The following is a 9959-nucleotide window of genomic DNA, read 5'->3' on the forward strand; positions in this document are numbered from 1 at the left end:
AACAAAGAGCAAAAATCGAAACTGGGAATCTTTCTGGCTTACAAGTTTCCATTACACATTATGTGGTGCATTTACTCAACGAGCCACAGGGGTGCTCATTACTCCTATTTAATAGGATCATTTTTTTAAAAAAAAGTTGAAGTTATTTTTTAACTGATTTCCGGCTAATTCTCATGATATCTCTACACGTGCCATTATGCAGCCTCCTGTAAAACCTACAGTAATAAAGCCACCAAAAAATTAACTTAGACTTAAAAGTTCCTTTTAATCACACGTATGTACAAATAGAATAATGGGAATGTATTGCACATTCATGTTGCAGTCGTTATTACTTAGAAATATTACGTCAGTTCAGTAGTTATGATTTTCTCCCCCTTGCTGCTTAATTTTGCATAAACCACCAGTGCTGTACCCAACATACCATATTAATGGTTGTAGTAACCCAAACTGATTCACATACATCCTTGTTTCTGGGATTTTCAATAGGATAATTGAGAGAGGTGATAGGCTTGTGTAGGATCAATGGGAGGATAGATAAATCCACCTTTTTTATGGTAGGTTCCACAAACTTTTATTTAAAATAGATCTGCTATCCTTATTTCTACCTTCCACAGTGTATGCAAAAATTTTCCACATAGTCTAAGGGTACCATTATATCACTGATGCCCATCTGGTATCTGTCAAATGCAATGCCCAACTGCCTCACTGCATGTCATATTCTTCTCTGCAACAAAGAGGTGCTGCACGAATATACAAGCAGTTATCTGCAGTGTTCCAGGCCTTGTCTGCTTAGCCATTGGGACAGCCTTTAACACACATTTTATTCCGTTTGTCTGACTAATTCACTTACAATTACATAAGGTATGTGCAGTTCCTCAAAGGACTTTTTAACCGTAGCAGTCGTTAAATTCTGCATTAAAACAATTCTCCTGCTAAAACTGTACAGTGTAGTTCCATCTTTATGCTGAAAATGAGGTTTTATTTTAGTCAACAGCAGATTCCACAAGTTAATTCTTATCCCTGCTTTTATGTGGTCTGTGGCAACTAACTGTTTATGAGTTTTCTACAAGTGAGTGGTGATAGAGGTAACCTTTGACCTTACTTTGGTAACAACAAAATTGGCCACATTAGCACTGGAAGTATTACTTTCCCTGTCCATTTATCAGACATATTTAATATTTCTTTATTGAAATATTCTAATGGGATATGTTGATACAATTAAACAACCATCTTACAACAATACATAATTGTGGCCAACAATAACATAAAATAAGCACAGTGAATAAATAAAAATGAAAATGGACACTGTTTTACATAAAGCAGGATAATCAGCGTTAAGCAACCAAAGAATGAACAATGCCGATAAGATTGTAACAACTTCAAATAGAACCATGAATTATTTTAAAACCCACAACATAGTCACTATGCACCATATCGCCAGATATTGACCTTTCTTAAGGAAACCAAAGTAAATGCAAAAACATTTTAATAAATGTTTCCAGACATTTGGAAGAGCATCACTCAGCAACCTTGTCCTTGACCTAAGCAATGTATAGATGATCAGAACCTAAGGAAATTGTCTACTGCTTCCTTATAAAATCTTTTAAACATTTAAGCATAGTTCATTTGTGCTGGTAAAAGGGAAGAGAATGGAAACTGTTACTCATCTGGCAATGATGCTTACAAAATAAAAAATGTGATTTTCACTTTCCACAAGGTTATGCATCTTATTCTGATATTTTAAATTAGGTTTATTTCCTTTATACAAAATGTAGGAATACCCCGTTTGAATGGCTGAATAGTATCTTCAATCTTTCAGCAAAGGCCAGCTGAGTTGAACTGAGATTTCCTTGATGACAGCTCAGTGCTCTTCTCGTCATACTGTCTCAAATGCAGGTCGCTTGCTATTTTAATTCTCCATCCCACTCACATTCTGACCTCTCTGTCCTTGTCCTCCTACACTGTTCCAATGAAGCTCAATGGAAACTCGAGGAACAGCACCTCATCTTTTGATTAGGCACTTTCCAACCTTCTGGACTCAACACTGATTTCAATAACTTCAGATCGTAACCACTGCTCCCATTTTTTTGGACAGCATGTGCTGGTAATGGTTCTGCTATTGCCATTTACAGCTCCTCTAGACACATCTTTTGTTTCTTTACTTGTCCCATTATCACCCTCCTTACCTTGCACCATCATCCCTTTTGTCATTTAATCACTCCTAACCTCCACCCTATCAGACACCTTCCCTTTTGTTCTTTCCTCCCCTTTCCTTCCTCTCTCCCTTTCCCTGGCTCTGTACTTGCTTAAAAACTGTTAAATCTTCAACTTCTTCTAGTTCGGACGAAAGGTCATTGACCTGAAACGTAAACTCTGTTTCTTTCTCCACAGATGCTGCCTGACTTGCTGAATATTTCCAGCATTTTCTGTTTTTAACTCAAATGCAGGCAGTTGGGGCAGTCAGCATGAATTACACAGTACTTTACAAAGTACTAAAAATTACTAATATTAAATTAATAATGAAAAAGTCTTTACTTTTTTTTAAACCCTTTATCATTTTGGTGCAATAGAATAACAATAATAGGTTGGATGAGTTGCCTTGTAAAATGTTGACAGATGCTGCTATATTCTAGGTGAGATGATCAAAGTCTATCCTTTATTTAGCAAGATCGGGTCACAGGTAGCTGTGGAACGAGTGAGGACCGTTTGGTCCATGAAGCAATTTCTACCCAATAGACTTGTAGGCAACTATCATCCATTGATATCCTTTGAATCCTGATCATTGAAAAACCTCAATCTGATCTAATACAAATTTGCTCTAAATTTTATGAAACTGTAGTTTGTAGTTTCTCACCTATATTCTTTCCTAAGTCGGTTTAAGACATTAACAACATTGTCAATCTGCAGTCAGAAGATTTTCTGATGCTGAGGGAGCACCATTCACAAATTTGTGGCAACAAACTAGTTTGAGGGACTAACTATCTGAATAGAACAAAGTTGCGGTCATATGTAAAGCAATATCTTGACAGCATGCCATACCCGTGGGCATTTGCAAGGATAGTGTCAGTACTGAAAACCTACTATGAGGCATGTTTATTTGATGTGTTAAAGGACTTTGCCCTCCCAGACAGTTCTCTCAGTCTTCAGATGAAGCTGACTGAGATTGATTAAATTTGCCTTTAGGGAAAGCCTGAATGGCATTAGGAGCTGGGATTCAGTTGTGGGTCTCCTTATTGGCAGTGCAGTGCTTCAGTATTGTGTTAGGCATCTTGCCCTAGATTGAAAGGAATGCATCAGGCATAATTCCCTGTCACCTATGTTCCTCAACATAATGAAAAATGCCTGATCTGACCTTGCAACACTGTTGCTGTTCACTTTATTAATAGTTTGTATTTTTTAAAAAATTGATTGTGGGTGACCCAAGCATTTTTTCCAAGATTTATTGTGGATCTGAGAGGTCATCTAGCTAGGCGCTCAACTAAACAATTTGCACATTGCATCTGAACACAATAAGCAACTCGTGTGATTACTTAAGCGAGTTCCAAGCCAGGTAACATTACAATTTAGCAACCAATTTCAGGCAAATGCTTGAGTGATTCTGTGAAATATCTGTCACCATCACAAATTGTTTCTTAAAAAATATATATATTTTGTTCTTACAAAGTGACAGAAGCAACATTTGAAAGATAGCACAATGGCAGAATTGATTGCAGCTTTGCAAAACAATTGATAATTGAGTTTAACTCCCCTGATGGCTTAGTGAGTAAAGGCACCACTTGTCCAGCACCAAGCTATATGGACCAGATGGTTTCAGGTCTGATTTTGAGTCTACGTCGACTTAGCTGATCTCAGCTGGGGTAACTATAATTGGCATCAGTGCCACTGGATTAGAAAAAGGGAAAATCAGACTGGATTCCTGATTCTGGTCACTATCCAGTGATCCCAACTGGAAAGTGTGCAGGTGGAAGTAGAGTGAGGACAGACAGGATTAAGTTTGGTTGTGATGGTCTCCATGGCAATATAACCGGTTGACGGTCAGACATGAAACATGGCCATTTGGGCAAGGTTTTGATTGGTTGCTAAAAGAGGGGTGAAGAAAGCCAGACAATCGGGAAAAAATAATCAGTTCTAATATTGTCTGGCATCTCTGCAATTGCTTTACTATTTAATATCTCTGATTTTATTCTACTGGGAATTTACGTAGGTTTCAAATGACAGACTTGGCAGATTTTTACAGAATTTTGGACATAATTTTAAAATTAAGGAGCTAAATAATTCAAATTAATTCAGAAATCACATTAGCTGCCAGTTTCAATTTCTTTAATTTTCAATGCCATCGTTATTTAATGAATCTCAATTTTACATTCTGTTCTTGAAAACTTCAACTTCCCTTAATTGATGATTTGTTCAAGACATTAATAAACTGATCTCAGACATTCGATAGTTTCTTGAATAAGCTTCATGAAAATGTAGATCTCTGTAGTGTGTTACTAGGACTGCAGCTCACAATATGTTATTCTGGATTCAATATCATAGAATCATACTGCACAGAAGGAAGCCATTCGGCCCACTGCACCTGTGCTAATATGATTACATCAAATTTAAATTATTGTTTAATACACCTCACCAACAATCCCTCCTAGAGAAACTGCATAGACAGCTGGGTACTTTATTTACCTTAGGCTTGTCCTAAAGTTCAGGAATTTTGGAAAAGTATATTTAATGAGATTTTTAACAATTAACATTGCATGTGTAAATTCCAATCTAGCCTGTCTGCTGCAACTATCCAACAATCTTAATGTGATGGCATGCACTTCATTATGCATTTAATGTCTGTGAAATATCTGCCACCATCACAAATCATTTCTTATTAGGCTAATTAGATATTTGCTTATGATGTACTTCATTGTATCTTAGCCCACTCGGTGTGACTAAGAAGATCTCATCATTTCTGGTTACAAATTGCTGCCATTGTTTGAAAATATTACACATGAACTTCATCAAAATAAATTTAACAAATTGTGGGATATATTTCTATTTCCATGGACCAATAGGCATTAGTATTACCTAGCAGGTTGTGACAAAGATGTTTTCTTGGTGATCCTATTTATTCTACTCTCGGAGCTTGTGCACATTTTATAATACATTTCTGAATTCAGTCTAACTAACAGAATCAAGCTCTGCATAATACTATCTGTAAATATAATATACATGCTTTTCAGTTATGTGCCTCGAGACAGTTGCAGGTTGAGAGTATTTTACTTTTTGTTTCCATAGCCTTTCATTTACATTCAGTTTGTAACCAAAGGAGAACAGTCCTTTTTTTTGTCTTTATGTTTTGTATGCCACTAAATATCTTAAAAGATTCAAATGTGTAATTAAAAATTGGCACTCGTCATGCTGATAATCGTTGGATGATTGAAAGCTGAATAACTCTTCAAGATTATACTTTGCACCTTCTTGTAGCAGAAACCCATTGAATCACTTTTGAAAGAATCTATAGATTTATCATTCATTGCAATGGTATAAGTTTAGTACACAATATGTGAGGAAGAGTTCTAGGATAACAATTGTTCAGTTTACACTTTCATGATTTTAAAATCTTAAATTTCAGATTTTGTTTCAATAAGTTATGATTTAGCTTCTCCCCTTATTATTTAAAAAATTAAATCATACCCACTTCCAATATACATATTTCTAAAGAGAATAATTCTAGTTCTATTGCTTCACAGTGAAGTGTTGGAAGTCACTGGATCCTCTTTGTGATCTCCTCTGAGAGGTATGGGGGTGGATATTAAGTGTCAGCCTTGGCTCAGTGCCTTTGCTCACTCTTACTTCTGAGTCAGAAGGTTGTGGGTTCAAGCCCCACTCCAGAAACTTGAGCACATAATCTAGGTTTGTAGTACTGCGGGAGTTGCCATCTTTTGGATGAGATCTTAAACTGTGGCCCTGTCTGCTCTCTTGGATGGGTGTAATAGATTTCATAGCACCATTCAAAGAAGAGCAGGGGAGTTCTCACAGTGTCCTAGCCAATATTTATCCCTCAACCAACACCACCAAAACGGATTATCTGGTCATATATCTCATTATTGTTTGTGGGACCTTGCTGTTCCCACAAACAAGCCAATCTGCTGCTACGTTTGCTACATTACAACAACGACTACACTGCAAAAGTACTTCATTGGCTGTGAAGCGCTTTGGACGCCCTGATGATGTAAAATGTGTTATACAAATGCAGTTCTTTCTTTCTATATTTTCTTCTGTGCATAAAGCTAAAGGAAAATTCTTTTACTAAACAGTTATTGGTTTGTAATAGTTTAGAAAAATACTTTTTTTGTACTTTACATACAGAGGAAAATGGATACTGTGGTGTCCTAAACTAGGCATTGCATTTGTGATGTGGTCACAGAAATACATCATGGAAACAAACGTTCTATAGGGCCGAAATTGGGCTGTGTAGTGCCCGTTTTGTAGGTGCTACGCAGACTCCTAAGCCCCGAAAATGGTGTCAGGGATACGCACGCACACTTCCGATGTGAAGTGCGCAGGATGCCATCTTGGTAAAGGTGGTTGCACATGCGCCTAAAGAGCGCCAGCAGCATGTAAAGTAGGGAGATTATGACTTAAATCAGTGTGTAATGCTGATTTGAAGCAGCCAGCGGCATTTTGGAACTCCACGTTCCGACCAATGCACCTTAAGTACTGTTCAGCCATCGTAACCTTGCACAGCTGAACAGGAATTAAGCAGCATGTAGGACCCCCCCACTAGTGTTATTTAAAGGGATCCTGCAGGAGTTACAGGTTAGTTGCTGGATTGGTTATTCTGGCTGCTGGTACAATTGTGCGAGTTTGTGGATGTTTCCTATACTTGGAGAAAGTTGCAATATTATATAGAGAGTGATCTGACTGGTCCTGCAGTACTGTTAGTGGCATTTAAAATAGTGTGCTGACCAAAGTTGCTTCCAGACATGGGTGGCCTGCTAGGGCTTCCTCTGGGAATTGAACAAGACTGGGAGCATACAAAGAGAGGCCACGCAGAGAGGCTACACAAGCTGCCAGAAGAGGGAGTAGGAGGAAGAGGACAAGACAGAGGAGGAAGGAGAGGAGGAGGAGGGGGAAGTGGAGGAAGAGGCAGGGAGGCAACAAGGTAGACAGGCCCTGTCTGCTAGGGCTTGGTGTGATCAGATGATGAACCAGTAGTCTCAACGGCACCTCCTCATTCACCACAGTCCCACACTCTTTGCCTTTCCTCTCCCATAAGACCATCAAATCGTCCTCCTTATGATTACCCATTGCTTCCTCCCATAGCTCATCACAGAAATGCAAACCAACACCAAATATAAATTCACAACCACATTTATAGATTTACACATGAAATGATTCAAAGAAACTGATACTATTCCCCTTGTGCATTTCCTCAGTACCTGTTGTTCGTGTGCCTTTACCTTTCCTCGTGTTCCTACAAGGTGCATCCCCAGTGGCTGAAGCATGGGTGGTGGAAGGCTGCTGACCTCCAATTGAGGAGGGTGCAGATGGCCTTGGAGGACAACCTCGAGCAGCGCTGGGCCAAGAGGGCCCAGCTTCAGACTGCACCATCTCAACATGGGCTGCAGCAGTCTGATCTGGCTGGCTGACAGGCAATAGCAAGGGCACTGGAAGAGGAGCAAGAATGCTGTCTTCCTGAGAAAGGACAACAGGTTCGTCTTTCATTGCGCCACTGCTACTCTCCAGGGGCAGCGCCTCAGCACTCCTGGTGATCTGCTGGAGAGCAGATTGCTGGACTGCGGTGACACTCTGGAAGCCCCGTTCCACAGTGGAACCCACAGCCATGATAGCTGTAGTCTGAGCTTCCAAAGCAGCAGTCTAAGCTCCAAATGCTGCAGTCAGACCTTGGATGGCAGCTGTTTGTGCTGCAATGGAAGCTGTGATATCGGTCATCAGATGCTGCATCATGGTGGGTTCCACAGGTGTGCGGATGGAGGTGACCACCCGCTACATGTGGAAAAGGATGGGCTCCAAGTTCTGCGCAAAGCCCTGTGCCAAGTTGGAGCTGGATTCCTCAATGATCCTTGACATTGTGCGCAGGCTTTCTGGCAGGCTTTCCAGCATTTGGCTGTGTACACCCACCAGCCTTCTTCTGTAGCCTGGTCCATCGAAGTCATCATCTGACTCCTCTGCAGCAAGTGTGTGACCTCGCTCTCCGGTGAACTGGCACTTGCAGTATCCATTCCCACTGCCCTGGTTCCTGTGCACTTGTGCCCGGTGTCTCATCACATGCAGATCCCTCCTCTATCCTAGCCTCTAAAGTATGCGCAGTGTCAGTATCTGAGCTGGTGGCTGCAAGTGTAAATTTGATGACGGTGTGTCTTCATCGTCACTGTTGTCTTCCTCTGCCTTCTCTGACTGGGCAGGTTCCAGTTCTTGGGTATCTGAAATGACAAAGGGGCACAGGTTGAGTTGTGGTGTGGGGAGAGGAGAAAGTAAGACGTGCGTGCTTACACCATCTGCAGCACGTGACTCAGAAAAGATCGTGGGCTGAGGGAGAAGTGGGAAGCAAGAAGCGGGATTAGGTATGCAGACACCTCATCATTGATACCTCTAGCATCGACAGTGGCCACAGCCTCATCAACAGCCTGTCCAATGATGGACAGCACTGTCTCCTCCATGAGGGTGAGGACGTGCAGGCGTGCCTGTTCGCCCCCAGTTCTTTCCTACTGCCTAGTATTATGTGCCACCTTCTCCTGCAAGAAAGGGGGAAGTGTGTCAGTGAGTGTCCTGCAAGATGTTTGGATGATGTGGCTGTCATGATTGAATTGCTGCCAATGGGTGTGAGCTGTGAGCTGTGATTGAGCAGCATGTAAGTGTAGTAATGAGTGAGGGTGAGATGCAGCATCTGATTCACAGGGTTGCATACTAATTGAAAGAGTTTGTTGGTAGGTGGGTGAAGGAGGGTGTAGTGCGTGGAGCAATGGGTGAGGTTAGTGGTGCAGTTGGTAGGATATGCCATGTGACATTTGAACTCATTCACCTTGACCACTCGTGTCAAATCACTGAACTTCTTCCTGCGCTGCATCCATGTGTGTGGTACAGTGCTCCTGGCATTGACCTCGTCTGCTACTTTCTCCCACTGCCTATTCAGCTTATGTCTGGAAGGCCTCCTGCCCAGCTGCAGATACAGAATGGCCCTCCGTCTGTCCACCTCTTCCACCCATGCCTCTAGTGCACCGTCTGAGAATCTTGGTGCACGTTCTCTCCCAGGCGCAGCCATTCTTCAATATCTTCCAGCGTTTCCCAAAGGACTTCCTGCAGCCACAGTGCACTTCCCCTTTAAGAGGTGCAGGCTGCCTTTAAGTAGAGCCAGCCACTCCCGATATCGGGGCCCCCTGCTGGTGTGTGCAGCCAATCAACAGCAGAGGTCATGCTGGCTGCACGCAGCAATCATTGAAATCATCAGGCAGCATGAATGTTAAGTGCTGTTTACATTGCTACGACCGGGCGCGGGTTAATCACACATCCATTTTCGGGGCTTATCAAATATAACCCCCTATATGTTTTGCATAGGGGAAAGCTGAGACTCTTCTAATGTCTGTTTTGCATTTTTCAACACCAGAGAACAAAAAGCTTGTTGTCTGATATGTGATCCTCTCACATCTAGCTTCCAACCTTTCTCCCGCCATCACAACCTTTCTTGTGTGTCTCTATTTTATTCAAGAACTGTGGTCATTGCTCCCATGACTTTGCTCTCTTGTTCCTCCTAAGCCTATGGTATCCGTAATGTCCTTCCTTTGCCTGCAATGAAATCAAGAATAAATACATCTTCTCCTAATTCGACCAATTCTCTTAGGATCTGAAAATAAGGAACTCCTCAACTATCCCTCAGTTTATCTTCTCCTACACTATATAAGCTTTTAATACCAAAATGTAACCAGTAATTTTTAATTTACCTTCTCTACTTACAT

Source organism: Heptranchias perlo, chromosome 13 (assembly GCF_035084215.1).
Source record: "Heptranchias perlo isolate sHepPer1 chromosome 13, sHepPer1.hap1, whole genome shotgun sequence".
Classification (NCBI taxonomy): Eukaryota; Metazoa; Chordata; class Chondrichthyes; order Hexanchiformes; family Hexanchidae; genus Heptranchias; species Heptranchias perlo.